The sequence below is a fragment of the Neomonachus schauinslandi genome, chromosome X (genome assembly GCF_002201575.2).
Source record: "Neomonachus schauinslandi chromosome X, ASM220157v2, whole genome shotgun sequence".
In the NCBI taxonomy this organism is placed as follows: Eukaryota; Metazoa; Chordata; class Mammalia; order Carnivora; family Phocidae; genus Neomonachus; species Neomonachus schauinslandi.
This window is the reverse complement of record NC_058419.1, coordinates 72705735-72721572: the sequence shown is the minus strand read 5'-3', so window position 1 is coordinate 72721572 and position 15838 is coordinate 72705735. Positions and strand designations below refer to the sequence as shown.

General features: G+C 35.9%; 1 protein-coding gene and 1 pseudogene across 1 annotated transcript in view; one reads left to right on the top strand and one right to left on the bottom strand.

Annotated features, from left to right (window-relative positions):
* OPHN1 (oligophrenin 1) overlaps nucleotides 1–15838 on the bottom strand; it is a 463303-nt gene that overhangs the window by 189981 nt on the left and 257484 nt on the right. The window lies entirely within an intron of this gene.
* Nucleotides 999–6679, top strand: LOC110571495 (annotated as a pseudogene).

Genomic DNA, 15838 nt, shown 5'->3' with positions numbered 1-15838 from the left:
TAATGTCAACAATCAGTGACATCAGCCTACTTCTTCTGGGACATTCCAATATTGGTTAAAAAGAACTTTCATATCAGGGACAATTTGACTACAAAGCCAAATTTAGCGGGGGCTCTGATCAAGAGTCACTGTCCATCCTCAAGTTAAATGGCTGCATTAAGACAGTTGTTAGACTGATGAGGAAGGAAAGGAACTCCTATACATTGAGAATATACCTTTGCCAAGCAGGATGTGAGGTTCTTTATTGTATACCAACTACCAACTCTGAATGCCAGGTTTAACTTTTACAAATTTTCTTATTTAATAGAAATTTATACAGAATCAGAGACTGAATAGAGAAAACAGACCCAGGAAATTTGATTGCAGCATTACACTCATAATGCCCAAGTGACCACATCAGAAGCATTCATGTTTAAGACTTTTATTAAAGTTTTTTTAATTCAAATTATCATCTAGTTCCATGCAGTAGGTTAAGACAAGCAGCTATACCCAGTCACCTTTCTCCTATTTCCTCTTCTCTAGAAATAACCTCTTTTGTCTCTAAGCCAATTATTCTAGTATTTCCTTCCATATTTCTAATATCTCAAAATAAATTTATATTGCTATTATGAATTTTTTAATTTTGTGCATTATCTATTAACTTTCAAATAAAGATGAGGCTTTAACTCTTTCTTCTCCCTATCTCATTACTACTACCATCTCCTTTGTCCCCAACCCAAAACCATTTCCTGATACTCCCAATATACTTTTAATGCAATTTTTCTTTGATTTATAGTCAGTAATTACATTTTTATGACAATCTAAATATTACTTATAGCTTACATATATATTATTAATGTTACCTTCCTGTACAACTAGATAACGATCAAATCATCCTAAATACCCTAGAAATTGACTTAAACACAGGAGAATAAACTACACACAAAAAAAAAATACAGAAGAGGCCACATGAAAGAAAGTAGGAAGAATGGAGATGTGCTTTGGAAGAGAAAGAGATCATGCCTGCTGCAGTCACAGACAAGGGTGAGAGACACACTAGCATACAGGTGAGCTCACAGGGAAAATGAATCCCTATAGCAACTGACTTGGAAAACAAGAGGGGCCAAATTTCTTGAGTTCTTACAACCAGCAAGTTTAAAATCTGGAGTTTTAAAGGTAAGCAGGCTTGGCTGGGATAGAGCCTGGAGGGCATTGCACTGCTCTTGGAGAGAAGGCAGACAAACAATCTGGGGACAAACAGAATGGAAGGAGCAATCTGAAGACCCTGGGGCACACAGTGGGGAGGTTATTCACTCATCTCAGAGCATGTCCCAGAGAGAGAGCATTCAAGGAGAAACACCTCTGGAAACAAAGGACCTGGCCAGCGACATTTCCATCCTCCTACACCTCTGCATAAGCACAGGGCCACATGCAGAAACCAGTGCAGCACTGACCCTCCCTACCTCACATGCTTACACCAGGTCTTCTATCTCCCATGCTCTGGTGAAACCACCCTTCCCAGTCATGTCTGACTCAGTCCTAGTGTGGTGGGACTCTCCCCGAGAAGAGTGGCCCAAATCTCGGCTCATACCATGTCTCCCAACACGAGAGTTTTGCAGAGACTAAGTTCTGGAAGTGGGGGTAATAGGTATCATTTCACAATCAGACCAGAGCACATCTTGTTAAAATGCACCACATTCAGGCCAGGGACTAAACACTGCCCACAACAGGCAAAGAAAACCCTGGCAGACGACTGACTTAAAGGATAAAGTAGATAGGACAAAACAGCAGAACACATGCAGCACACATTAGAAACACTACTGAAAGTGCCAGGCCCTGGGGAACAGGGGACACTACATGGCAGGACACCACAAGACCTCTTCTTCATAAGGCCATTAACCTCAAAAACAGAAGAGGTATCTGACTTTCCTAACACAGAGAAACAGGCACAGAGACACAGACAAAATGAGAAGACAGAAATTTATCCCAAATGAAAGAACAGGACAAGGCCATGGCCAGAGATCTAAGTGAAAGAGATATAAATAACATGCCTGATAGATCATTTAAAGATCATAAGGATAATCATAGTACTTGAGAAAAGAGAGGAAGACATGAGTGAGACCCTTAAAACATGGATGAGAAATAACATAGGAGAGATAAATGACTCAATAAATGAAATGAGAAACATGCTTGATAGAATGAACAGCAGGCTGGAAGAAGCTGAGGAAGGAATTAATGACCTAGAAGACAGAGTAATGGAAAGTAATTAAGCTAAACAAAAGAGAGAAAGAAGAATTATGTAAAATGAGAAGAGACTTAAGGAACTCAGTGCCTCCATCGAATATAATAACATTTGTATCACAGGGGTCCCAGAAGAAGATGACTTAGAAAAGGGGGCAGAATATTTATTTGAAGAAATAACAGTTGAAAACTTCCCTAAACTGGGGAAGGAAACAGATATCCAGATCTAGGAGGCACAGAGAACTTTCATCAAAATCAACAAAAACAGATTCATAGCAAGAAATATTGTAATTAAATTGGCAAAGTATAGTGATAAACAACAAATTTTAAAAGCAGCAAGACCAAAGAAGACAGTAAGTTACAAGGAAAACCCCATAAGGCTACAAGCTGATTTTTTAGCAGAAACTTTCAAAGCCAGAAGGGAGTGGCATGATATATTCAAAGTGTTGAATGGAAAAAATCTGAAGCCAAGAATACTGTATCAGGCAAGGCTATCATTCAGAACAGAAGGAGAGATAAAGAGTTTTCCAGATGAACAAAAACTGAAGGAGTTCATGATTACTAAACCAGCCCTGCAAAAAATATTAACAGGACTCTTTGGAGTGGAAAGGAGAGGCCCAAACTGACAGTATAAAGGTAGGAAACACAAAAGCAGTAAAAATGAATTTCTGTAAAAAATCAGTCAAGGAAATCACAAAATAAAAGTATGTAAAATATGACAACATATACCTAAAACATGAGGAGGAGTAAAGAATGGGTTCATGGGTGCCTGAGTGGTTCAAATAAGTGTCCAGCTCTTGGTTTCGAATCAGGTCATGATCTCAGGGTTGCAAACCCCACATCAGGCCCCATGCTCAGTGTGGAGTCTGCTTGGAATTCCATGCCTCTCCATCTCCATCTCCCTTCCTTGCTCCCTCTCTCTCTCAAATAAATAAATAAAATCTTTGAAGAAAAAAAGAATGGGTTCAAACTTAAACAACCATCAACATAATATAGACTGCTATATGCAGAAGAGGTTATATACAAATCTAATGTTAACCATATATCAAAATCCACTAACAAATATGCAAGGAGTAAAAAGAAAGAAATCCAAATATATCACCAAAGAAAATCAGGAAACCTTAAATGAAAGACAAGAAAGGATTAGAGAAAATCTTCAGAAATAAACAAAAAACAATAAAATGACAATAAATGCATATCTATCAATAATTACTTTGAATGTGAATGGACTAAACGCTCAAACAAAAGGCACAAGGTGACAGAATGAATAAAAAAAATAGACCCATCTATATGCTGCCAATCAAGAGACTCATTTTAGACCTAGACACCAGCAGAGTGAAGTGAGGGGATGGAGAAACATCTATCATGCAAATGGATGTCAAAAGAAAGCCAGAGCAGCAATATTATATTGGACAAAATAGACTTTTAAAACAAAGAGTATAGCAAGAAATGAAGGACACTATATAGTCATAAATGGGAAAACTCAACAAGAAGATATAATAATTGTAAATATTTATACATCTAACATGGGAGCACCCCAATACATAAAACAGTTAATAACAAACATAAAGGAACTAATTGATAATAATACAATAAAGGTAGGTGATGGGAAATACGGAATGCACTTGTCATGATGAGCACTGGGTGATGTATGGAATTGTTAAATCACTATATTATACATGTGAAACTAATATTACATGGTATGTTAACTAACTGGAATTTAAATAAAAACTTAAAAAAAATAAACTCATTGACAACTCAAAAACATGAAGGAAGAATTATGTAATTTTACAATAGGTGAAGACATCAACACCCACTTTGAATAATGGATAAAATGTGTAGACAGAAGATCAATAAGGAAATACAAAATAAACAACACCATAAGCTATTGATACCTAACAGACATATATTAAATATCCCACCTAACAAGAGCAGGAAACACATTCTTCTCAACTATACATAGAATATTTTCTAGGATAGACAATATATTAGGCCAAAAACCAAGTCTTAATACATTTTGAAAATTTGACATTACTTAAGTATGTTTTCCAACCACAACAAAATAAAGCTCAAACTCAATCACAGAAGGGAAAACTGGAAAATTCATGTATATGTGGAAATTAAATAAAACTCTCTTAAACAATCAAAGGGATAAAGAAGAAATCACGAGAGAAATTAGAAAATACTTAGAGATAAATAAAAAGAAAATGCAACATACTGAAACTTATGAGATGTAGCCAAGGCAATGTTCGGAGGAAGATTTATAGATGTGAATGCTTATATTAAAAAAGAATAAAGAGGTAAAACCAATAACCTTCATATACACCTTGAGGAATTAGAACAAGAAAAGCAAACTAAATCTAAAGCCATCAGAATGTAGAAAATAAAGATTAGAGCAAAGGTAAATGAAACAGAGAATAGAAAAACAATAGAATCAACAAAACCAAAAGTTGGTTCTTCAAAAAGATTTTAAAAATTGACAAGTTTTTAGCTAAACTAACAAAAAAGAGGAGAGGGAGTCAAAATCAGAAATGAAAGTGAGAACATTACTATCAACCTTCCAGAAATAAAAAAAGGATTATAAGAGAATACTACAGAAAATTGTATGTCAACAAATTGAGCAACCTAGCTGAAATGGAGAAATTCTGAAAGTACTCAAAATTACTTAAACTGGCTCAAGGAGAAATAGAAATTTTAAACACACCTTTAAAAAGTACAAAAGATTGAATCAGTAATTAAAAACCTCCCAACAAAGAAAATTCCAGGAACAGATGACTTCACTAGTGAATTTTACTTCATTCTGTGAGGCCAGCATTACTCTGATACCAAAGACAGATAAAAACATCACAAGAAAATAGCTTTCCATGCTACCCAGAGAGGTGTCCATATGGCAGTTTGTGTTTCTGTCATAACTTAAAGGGAAACTTTCACAACTCCAGAGCCCTTGATGTCCTGCAAATGAAGAAGGAGGATGTACTCAAATTCCTTGCAGCAGGAACCCACTTAGGTGGCACCAACCTTGATTTCCAAATGGGTCAGTATATCTACTAAATGAAAAGTGACAGCATCTACATCATAGATCTGAAGAGAACCTTGGGAAAAGCTTCTGCTGGGAACTTGTGCCATTGTTGCCATTGAAAACCCAGCTGAATTTACAGCTATGATTTTCTTTTACTGATTTTTTGCTGATTTTGACTATATCCTTAAGAATGATAGAGTATGTGGGCACCTGGGTGGCTCAGTCGTTAAGCGTCTGCCTTCGGCTCAGGTCATGATCCCAGCGTCCTGGGATCGAGTCCCACATCGGGCTCCCTGCTCAGCGGGAAGCCTGCTTCTCCCTTTCCCACTCCCCCTGCTTGTGTTCCTGGCTCCTGCTATCTCTCTGTCAAATAAATAAAATCTTAAAAAAAAAAAAAAAAAGAATGATAGAGTATGTTATATTCTCATAATTTTTCTCCTGGTCTCTAATTATAGATTTGTATTCTTCTTTGATTGAAAAATTATTTAGATAGCATTGTTCAATTCCCAAATGGTAGTTTTTCTGATTATAACTCATATTGTTAATTTCTCATTTTATTACAAAATAAACAGAATATATTGTACATTTCTGCTTTTCATATACATTATGAGTAACAGGATGGAGTTAGCAAACATTTTAATGGCATGTGGAAGAAATAACACATTCCTCATTTATAATGTATTGTTAGTTAGAAACTGCTGTAAGAGAACTTACAAGATTTTTAATGATCTAAATTAAACTGCTAAATAGGTTAAAAAAAAAAAAACCCCAGCTGATGTCAGTGTCATATAATCCAGGAATACTGGCCAGTGAGCTGTGCTGAAGTTTGCTGCTGCTACTAGAGCCACTCCTATTGCTGGCCACTTCATTCCTGGAACCTTCACTAACCAAAACCAGGCAGCCTTCTGGGAGCCAAGATTTCTGGTGGTTACTGATCACAGGGCTGACCACCAGCCTCTCACTGAGGCATCTTATGTTAACCTGCTTACCACTGCTCAGTATAACACACACTCTTCTCTGCACTATGAGGACATTGCCATCCCTTGCAGCAATAAGGGAACTCACCCAATGGGCGTGATGTGGTGGATGCTGGCCCAGGAAGTTCTGTGCATGCATAGCACCATTTCCTGTAAGTACCCATGGGTGGTCATGCCTGATCTCTACTTCTACAGAGATCCTGAAAAGACTGAAAAAGAAGAGCAGGTTGCTGCTGAAAAGGCTGTGAACCAGGAGGAATTTCAGGGTGAATGGATGGCTCCAGCTCCTGAGTTCACTGCTACTCAACTTGAAGTCACAGACTGGTCTGAAGGCATGCAGGTGCCCTCTGTGCCTATTCAGCAGTTTCCTACTAAGGATTGAAGTGCTCAGCTTGCAACCAAACACTGGTCTGTAGCTCCCACTGCTCAGGCCACTGAATGCATAGGAACAACCACTGAGTGATCTTAAGCTGCTCTTCCACAAAGGCAAACAAAATGAAAATAAGGTTGATAGAAAATAAAGTTTCGGGAACCTGGGTGTCTCAGTTGGTGAAGCAACTGCCTTCGGCTCAGGTCATAATCCCAGAGTCCTGGGATCGAGTACCACATCGGATTCCTTGCTCAGCGGGGAGCCTGCTTCTCCCTCTGCCTGCAGCTCCCCCTCCTTGTGCTCTCTCTCTCACTCTCTCTCTCTCTCTCAAGTAAATAAATAAAATCTTTAAAAAAGAAGAGAAAGTTTCTTTAAAAAAAAGCAAAAACAAAAAAGCAAACAAAATCGTAAGAAAATAAAATTATAAACCAACATAAGTTATGAATACAGATGTAAAAATCTTCAACAATATACTAACAGAATCTAAGAAAATATTAAAAGGATTATAGACTATGACCAAGTGGGTTTTTCCCCCAGTAATGAAAAGGTGCTCATAAGAAAATCAATGTAGCACTCTCTATAAAGATGGGGGAGCAGGAAGATCTTGAGCTCATCTCCTCTCATAGACACACCAAAACTACAACCACATAGAGAACAACTATCTAAGAATGACATAATGACTAGAAGAACAGCTCTTTCACAACTACAGATAAGAAGAAAAAGCCACATTAAAACACATAGAAGGAGTAGACATGAGGTCTAGTTAGGACCCACACCCCAGCATGGCAAACCATAATCAGGAGGGATATCACAAATGCAGAGTTCCTCCCTAAGCATCAAGGGTTTTAAGTCCCACCTTGATCACCCCAGCCCTGAGGACCTACACCAGGAAGACAATAATGCCTGGCTTTGAATACCAGTGGTGCTTAGCTCTGGGAGCTTAGAAAATCAGTGAGGTTTAACACTGGAAGAGCCAGAGGGCTATATGAAATGAAGACTCTGCTCTTACAGGGCTCTCACACAAACACACTTGCTTGGACATGAAGCACAGAGGTAGCAATTTGAAAAGTGCCTGGTCATACATGAAGGAGATTTACTGTCTAATTTTAGGATGTGTGCTGGAGGGGCAGGGATCTGTAGGAACTTTTTCCAGGAACAAAACTGTGGGCAGATGACTCTTTTTTTTTTTTTTTAACTTTCTTTCTACCTACCTGGCCCAGCACTGGAGGGTGCCATTCCTGAAAGTCTCCATTTATTTTGTTAGCATCATTTGCCCTGCCCCAACATTCCCCTGTGAACCCACCACACTCAACCTGCCTGCCCTGGCAGATGTACCTCCAAAGCTGCTCCTGCTATACCACACCCTGTGGGAAAGCTTGGCTGGAACTAGCAACTCCGGCAAAGTGGCTCCTGACCCACCAAACCAGGCAGGAGGTCACAACTGAAACTGGGGTCCCCTCAAAGTGCCTCTCATGCTGCCAAGCACAGCAGGTGGACTTCGTCATGAACAATATTCTCCCAAAGAAGCTCCTGGCCTACCATACCAGGTAAGTGGCCACCACCTAGAACCACAACATCCGAAAACATTCCCATCACTGAGGGGTATCAACCCCACCCACCAGCATGCCTGCAACAGTCATGACCAGGCCATGCAGCCAGCTGTGGTGGAGGGCTAACCCCACCCAAAACTATGACCTCAGCAACCACAGCCAGGCCTCTTAGCTAGCCTCATTGGAATCCAGCCCCACCTACCAGTGCAATCACAGCCATAGCAGGTATTGCAGCCAGCCAGTTTGGGGGCCAGTCCTGCCCACCAGCACACCCACACTAATCATAGCCCAGCTACAAGAGAAGAGTGTATGGAGCCCACAAAGGGAACACCTCTGGAGTGCCTGGTTCTTGTGACGGGGGGAGATTGCACTTCTGTGATGTTCAGGACACATTGTAAATATGCATACTCCTTCAAGACTGGGAGATACAGTTGATCTACCTAATTCATAGAAACAAAGAGAGTCAGGCAAAATGAGAAGACAGAATAATATGTTCCAAACAAAAGAACAAGACAAAAGCTCAGAAAAAAATTAAATGAAACAGAGATTATTAATCAACCTGCTAAAGAGGTCAAAATAATGGTCATAAAGATGTGAAGGGAACTCAGGAGAAGAATGGATAAATACAGTGAGAACTTCAACAAAGAGGCAGAAGTTATATAAGAAAAAAAATCAGAGCTGAAGAGTACAATAATTGAAATGAAAAAATATATATACTAGAGGGAATCGATACCAGTTTAGATGATGCAGAAGAATAGATCAGCAATCTGGAAGACAGGTTAGTAGAAGTCACCCAAATGGAATAGTAAAAATAAAAAAAGAATTTTAAAAAATGAGAATAGTTTAAGGGACCTCTGAGACAACACTAAGTATACTGACATTCACATTTGGGGGTCCAAGAAGCAGAACAGAGAAAAAAGGGGGAAGAACATATATTAGAAGAAATGTTCTTGAAAACTTACCTAATATGTGGAAGGAAACAGACATCCAGGTCCACAAACACGGAGAGCCCCAAACAAGGTGAAGCCACAGAGGTCCACATCAAGACACATTACAATTAAAATGTCAAAACTGAAAGAGAACCTTAAAAGCAGCAAAAGTAACTAGTTATGTATAAGGGAACCCCCATAAAACTATCAGCTAATTTGTCAGCATTAAACCTTGCAGGCTAGAGAGAGTGGAATGATCATCAATTCAAAGTGGAGAAAGGAAAAAACCTAAAACCAAGAATATTCTACCCAGCAAGACTGTCATTTTAAATTAAAGGAAAAATAGTTTCCTAGAAAAACAAAAGTTAAAGAACTTCAGCAACATTAAACTAGCCTTAGAAGAAATGTTAAAAAGACTTCTTGAAGTGCAAAAGAAAGGCTATTGCTAGAAGAAAATTATGAAAGAAAAAAATATCCCACTTTTAAAAGCAAACATATAGGTAATGACAACCATTTATAAGCTAGTATGAAGGTCAAAAGACATAAGTAGCAAAACCAACTACATCTGCAATAATTAGTTTATAGATACACAAAATAAAGATTTAAAATATGGTTAGAAAAACACAGTCTCAGTGGGGGAGGGAGTAAAACTGTGGTGCTTTTAGAATGCATTCAAACTTAAGCGACCATCAACATCAAATGGACTGCTGTATACATAGATTGTTATATATAAACATCATGGTAGCCAAAACCCCAAGACCTATAATACACACACACACACACACACAAGAGAAAGGAATACAAACACAGCACTAAAAAAATCATTTAATCACAAAGGAAGAGAGCAAGAGAAGGATCAAAGAAGAACTACAAAAACAACCAGAAAATAATGAACAAAATGGCAATAAGTACATACATATTAATAATTATTTTAAATAAAAATTGACTAAATGTTCCAACCAAAAGACACAGGGTGGCTGAATGGATAAAAAAGCAAGATCCATTTATATGCTACCTACAAGAGATTCACTTCAGATATAAAGACACACACAGACTGAAAGTGAAGGGATGAAAAAAGATCTTCCATGCAAATGCATACAAAAAGAAAGCTGGTGTAGCTATCTATACTCATATCAGAGAAAACATACTTTAAAACAACGACTGGAATTTAAAAAAAGAAGGGCACTACATAGTGATAAAGGGGTCAATTCAGCAAGAAGATATAACATTTATAAATATACATGCACACAAAAAGGGGCAGTAAATATATAAGGAAAATATTAACAGACCTAAAGGGAGAAACTGACAGCAATACAGTAATAAAGGGGGATTTTAATATCCCACTTAAATCAATGTATAAACCATCCAGATAAAAAATCAATAAGGAAATCTTGGTATTAAATAACACATTAGACCAAATGGACCAATACATGTATAGAGAACATTCCATGCAAAAATAACAGTATACACATTCTTTTCAAGTTCACATGGAACATTCTCCAGGATAGATCACGTTAGGCCACAAAATAAGTCTCAATAAATTTAAGAAGACTGAAATCATATCAAGCAACTTTTGTAGCCACAATGGTATGATAATAGAAATCAATTACAAGGGAAAAACTGGAAAAAACAAAAACACATGAAGGATACTCAACATGATACTAGACAATTGGTCAAGGAAGAAATCAAAGAGGAAATCAAAAAATGCCTTGTGAGACAAATGAAAATGATAACGCAGCATTACAAAATCTATGGGATGCTGCAAAACATCCCAAGACGGAAGTTTATAGTGAAACAGGCCTACCTCAAGAAATAAGAAAAATCTCAAATAAATAACCTCACCTTGCACCCAAAGTAACCAAAAAAAAGAAAAGCAACTGAAGCCCAAAGTTAGTGGAAGGAAGGAAATAATAAAGCACAGAGTGAAAATAAATAAAATAGAAATTAAAAACACAATAAAGAAGACCAATGGAACTAAAAGCTGGTTCATTAAAAAGATAAATGAAACTTATAAACCTTTAGCCAGAATCATCAAGGAAAACAGAAAGAGGGCTCCAATAAATAAAATTCAAAATGAAAGAAGTTGAAGCAGACATCATAGAAATACAAAAAAAAAAAATAGACTATTAGGAAAAATCATATGCCAACAAATTGGACAACCTATAAAAAAATGAATAAATTCCTAGAAATATACATCTTCCAAGAATGACTCAGGAAAAAATAGAAAATCTGAAAAGACTGATTACTAGTAGTAAAACTGAATCAGTTATCAAAAAACTCCCAACAAACAAAAGTCAAGAACTAGATGCCTTCACAGATGAATTTTACCATTTAATTAAGAGTAAATACCTATTCTTCTCAAATTAAAAAAAAAATTGAAAAGTCAAGAATGCTTTCAAAATTATTCTATGAGGCCAACATTACCTTGATAACAAAACCAGAGAGAGATGAAAAAAAATTTAGAAGTCCATATCCCTGATGAACATAGATGCAAATAATCCTGAACAAAATATTAGCAAGCTGAATTAAATAACACATTAAAATCATCATATACTATGATCAAAGTGGGATTTATTTCTGGGATGCAAGGGTGGTTCAATATCTGCAAACCAATCAACATGATACAAAACATTAACAAAATGAAAGCTAAATATCATGTGATCTCAACAGATGCAGAAGAAGCATTCAATAAAATTCAACATCTATTTAAAATTTAAAACTTTTAACAAAGTGGCTATAGAGGGAACATATCTCAACATAATAAAGGTCATACATTACAAAGTCACAGCTAACACTGTATGCAATGGTGAAAAGCTGAAAACTTTTCCTGTATGATCAGGAGCAAGACAAGGATGTTCATCTCATCACTTTTATAAAACATAGTACTGTAAGTCCTAGCCACAGCAATTAGACAAGAAAAAGAAGTAAACGGCATCAAGATTGAAAAGAAGTAAAACTCACTATTTGCAGATGATATGATACTATATATAGAAAACCCTAAGGACTCTACAAAAAATCTATTAGAAGTAATAAGTGAATTAGGTAAAGTTGCAAGATACAAAATTAATATACAGAAATCTGTTGCACTTCTATGTATTAATAATGAATTAGCAGGAAACAATCCCATTTACAATTAAATAAAAAAAAAAAACCCTAGGAACAAATTTAACCAAAGAGTTGAAAGACTTATACTCTGAAAACTATAATGCATTGATGAAAGATATACTGTGCTCATGGATTAGATAAATTAATATTGTTAAAATGTCCCTACTACCCAAGGCAATCTACACATATAATGCAATCCCTATCAAAATACTACCATTTTTCACAGAACTAGAACAAATAATCTTAAAACTCATATGAAACCACACAAGTTCCTGAATAGCAAAAGCAATCTTGAAAAAGAAGAACAAAACTGGAGATATCACAATCCCACCTTTCAGGATATACAAAGCTACAGTAATCAAAACAGTGTGGTACTGGCACAAAAACAGTCATATAAATCCATGAAACAGAATAGAGAGCCCAGGGCACCTGAGTGGTTCAGCTGGTTAAGCATCTGCCTTTGGCTCAGGTCATGATCCTAGGGTCCTGAGATCAAGTCCTGCGTAGGGCTCCCTGCTCAGCAGGGAGTCTGTTTCTTCCTCTCCCTCTGCCCCTACCCCCTGCTCCTGCTAGCTCTGTCTCTCTCTCTCTCTCAAATAAATAAATAAATAAATAAATAAAATCTTAAAAAAAAAAAGAATAGAGAGCCCAAAAATAAACTCACACTTATATGGCAAAATAGACAAAAATTTACAATGAGGAAAAGACTGTCTCTTCATTAGATGGTATTGAGGAAACTGTAAGGTTACTGCAGAAAAATAAAACTGGACAACTTTCTTACACCATATACAAAAATAAACTCAAAATGGATTAAATACCTAAATATGATAAAGAAAACATAGATAGTAAGCTCTTGGATATCAGTCTTAGTGATATATTTTTTTGGATCTGCCTCCTCAGGCAAGGGTAATAAAAACAAAAATAAACTATTGGGACTATAACAAACTAAAAAGCTTTCACACAGTAAAGGAACTGTCTACAAAACAAAAAGCAACCAACTGGGTTGGAGAAGAAATTTATAAATTATGTATCTGATAAACTATGTATCTTATATAAAGGGTTAATACCCAAAATAAAGAACTCATACAATTCAACCTAAAAAAAAAAAACCACAATAATCTGATTAAAAATGGAAAAAGGGCTTGAACAGACATTTTTCCAAGGAAGACACACAGATGTCCAAAAGACACATGAAAAGATGCTCAACATCACTCATTATCAGGGAAATACAAATCAAAACCACAATGAGATATCACTTCACACCAGTCAGAATGGCTATTAATCAAAAAGACAAGAAATAACAACTGTTGACAAGGATGTAGAGGAAAAGGAACCCTTGTGCACAGTTGTTGGGAACGTAAAAGGGTGCAGCCATTGTGGAAAACATTACAGAGTTTCCTCAAAAAATCAAAAATAGAACTGCATTATGATACAGCAACTCTACTTCCAAAGTATTTATCCAAAAAAAAAAAAAATTAAAACATAAAAAGATACATGCACCCCTATCTTCATTGTAGCATTATTTACAACAGCCAAGATATAGAAGCAACCCAAGCGTCCACTGGTAAATGAATGGATAACAAAGAGGTTTTACACACACACAACACACACAACACACACACACACACACACACACAGGAATATTACTCAGCCATAAAAAGAATTAAATATTAGCATTTGTGACATGACGTACCTAGATGGTATTATGTTAAGTAAAATAAGTCAGAGAAAGACAAATACTGTGTGATTTCACTTATATGTAGAATCTAAAAAACATAACAAACATAAACAAAACAAAACAGAAAAAGACTCATAAACATAGAGAACTGATGGTTGCCATAGGGGAAGTGTTGGGAGAATGGACAAAATAGGTGAAGGAGATTAAGTACAAACCTCCACTTATAAAGTAAATAAATCACAAGCATGTAAAGTACACTATAGACAATATAGACAATGATACTGTAAATAATACTGTATGGTGACAGATGGTAAGTAGACTTATCATGGTGATCATTTCATAATGTATATAAATGTCAAATCACTATGTTGTACAACTGAAATTAATATATGTCAATTATACTTCAATAAAAATAGAAAATCAATCTAATACACCATATTAATAGAATGAAAAAAACACATGATCGTTTGAATTGATGCAAAAAAGTCATCTGACAAAATTCAAAAACCTTTGATAATAAAAACACCCAGAAATTTAGGAATGGAAGGGAACTTCCTCAACATAATAAAGGGAATTTATTAAAACTGCACAGGTAGCATCATATTAAATATCAAAAGGCTGAAAGCTTTCCCCCTAAGGTCAAGAAACAAGATAAGAACTTCTTCTTTCACAACTGCTATTCAACATTGTACTGGAAGTTCTAAGCAGGGCAATGAGGCAAGAAAGAAAAAGAAAGAAAGAGAGAGAGAGAGGAAAGAAAGAAAGAAAAACAGAAAGAAAGAAAGAAAGAAAGAAAGAAAGAAAGAAAGAAAGAAAGAAAGAAAGAAAGAAAGAAAGAAAGAAAGAAAGAAAGAAAATGCATCCATATTGGAAAGGAAGAAGTGAAATGATGTCTCTTCAGAAATGACATGATTCTATATTTACAAATTTATTTTTAAAAATCCACAGGAAATCTACAAGAGCTAATAAATGAATTCAGCAAAGTTGCAGGGTACATAATCAGTTGTGTTTCAATACACCAGCAATGAACAATCTGAAAAAGAAAATTAATAAACAATTTCATTTACAGTAGTATCCAAAAGCTTAAATTACCTAGAAATAAATTTAACAAAGGAGTTGAAAGACTTTTACACTTAAATCCTCAAAATATTGATGAAAGAAACTGAAGAAGACCCAAATAGATGGGAAGATACCCTGTGTTCTTGGATCATAGACTAACTATTGTTAGGATGACAGTACTACCAAAATTGATCTGCAGATTCAATGCAACCTCTATCAAAATCCAACAGTTATTGAAGAAATGTAAAAAGTGATCCTCATATTTATATGAAATTGTAAGGGGCCCTGAACAGCCAAAATATTTTTGAAAAAGAAGAAAATTGGAGGACTTACACTTTCCAGTTTCAAAAGTTACTATGAAACTACTGTAATCCAAACAATGTGGTACTGGCAAGGGAATAGAAATGAGAATCTAGAAGTAAACTCATATATATGTGGCCAAATGATTTTTGACAAGGGTATCAATATCATTCAATGGGGAAATAAATAGTGTCTTCAACAAATGGTGCTAGGACAATTGGATTTCCATATGCAAAAGAAAAAACTTGGACCCCTGCCTCATGCCTTATACAAAAATTAACTCAAAATGAATCAACAACCTAAATATAATAGCCAAAATCATGAAACTCTTAGAAGAAAATATAGAGCTACATTTTCATGACCTTGGATTTTGCAATGGATTATTAGATGTAGCCCCAAAATCATGAGCAACAAAAGAAATATTAACTAGATTTCATAAAAATTAAAAACTTTTGCGCATCAAAGGATATTGTCAGGAAGGTAAAAAGACAATCTACAGAATGAAAAAAAATCTGCAAATTATACATCTGATAAAGGTCCAGTATCTAGAATATATAAAGAATTCTTGCACTGAACAACATTCAGATATATAACTCAATTATTTAAAAAATATGAGCAAAAATATATGGGC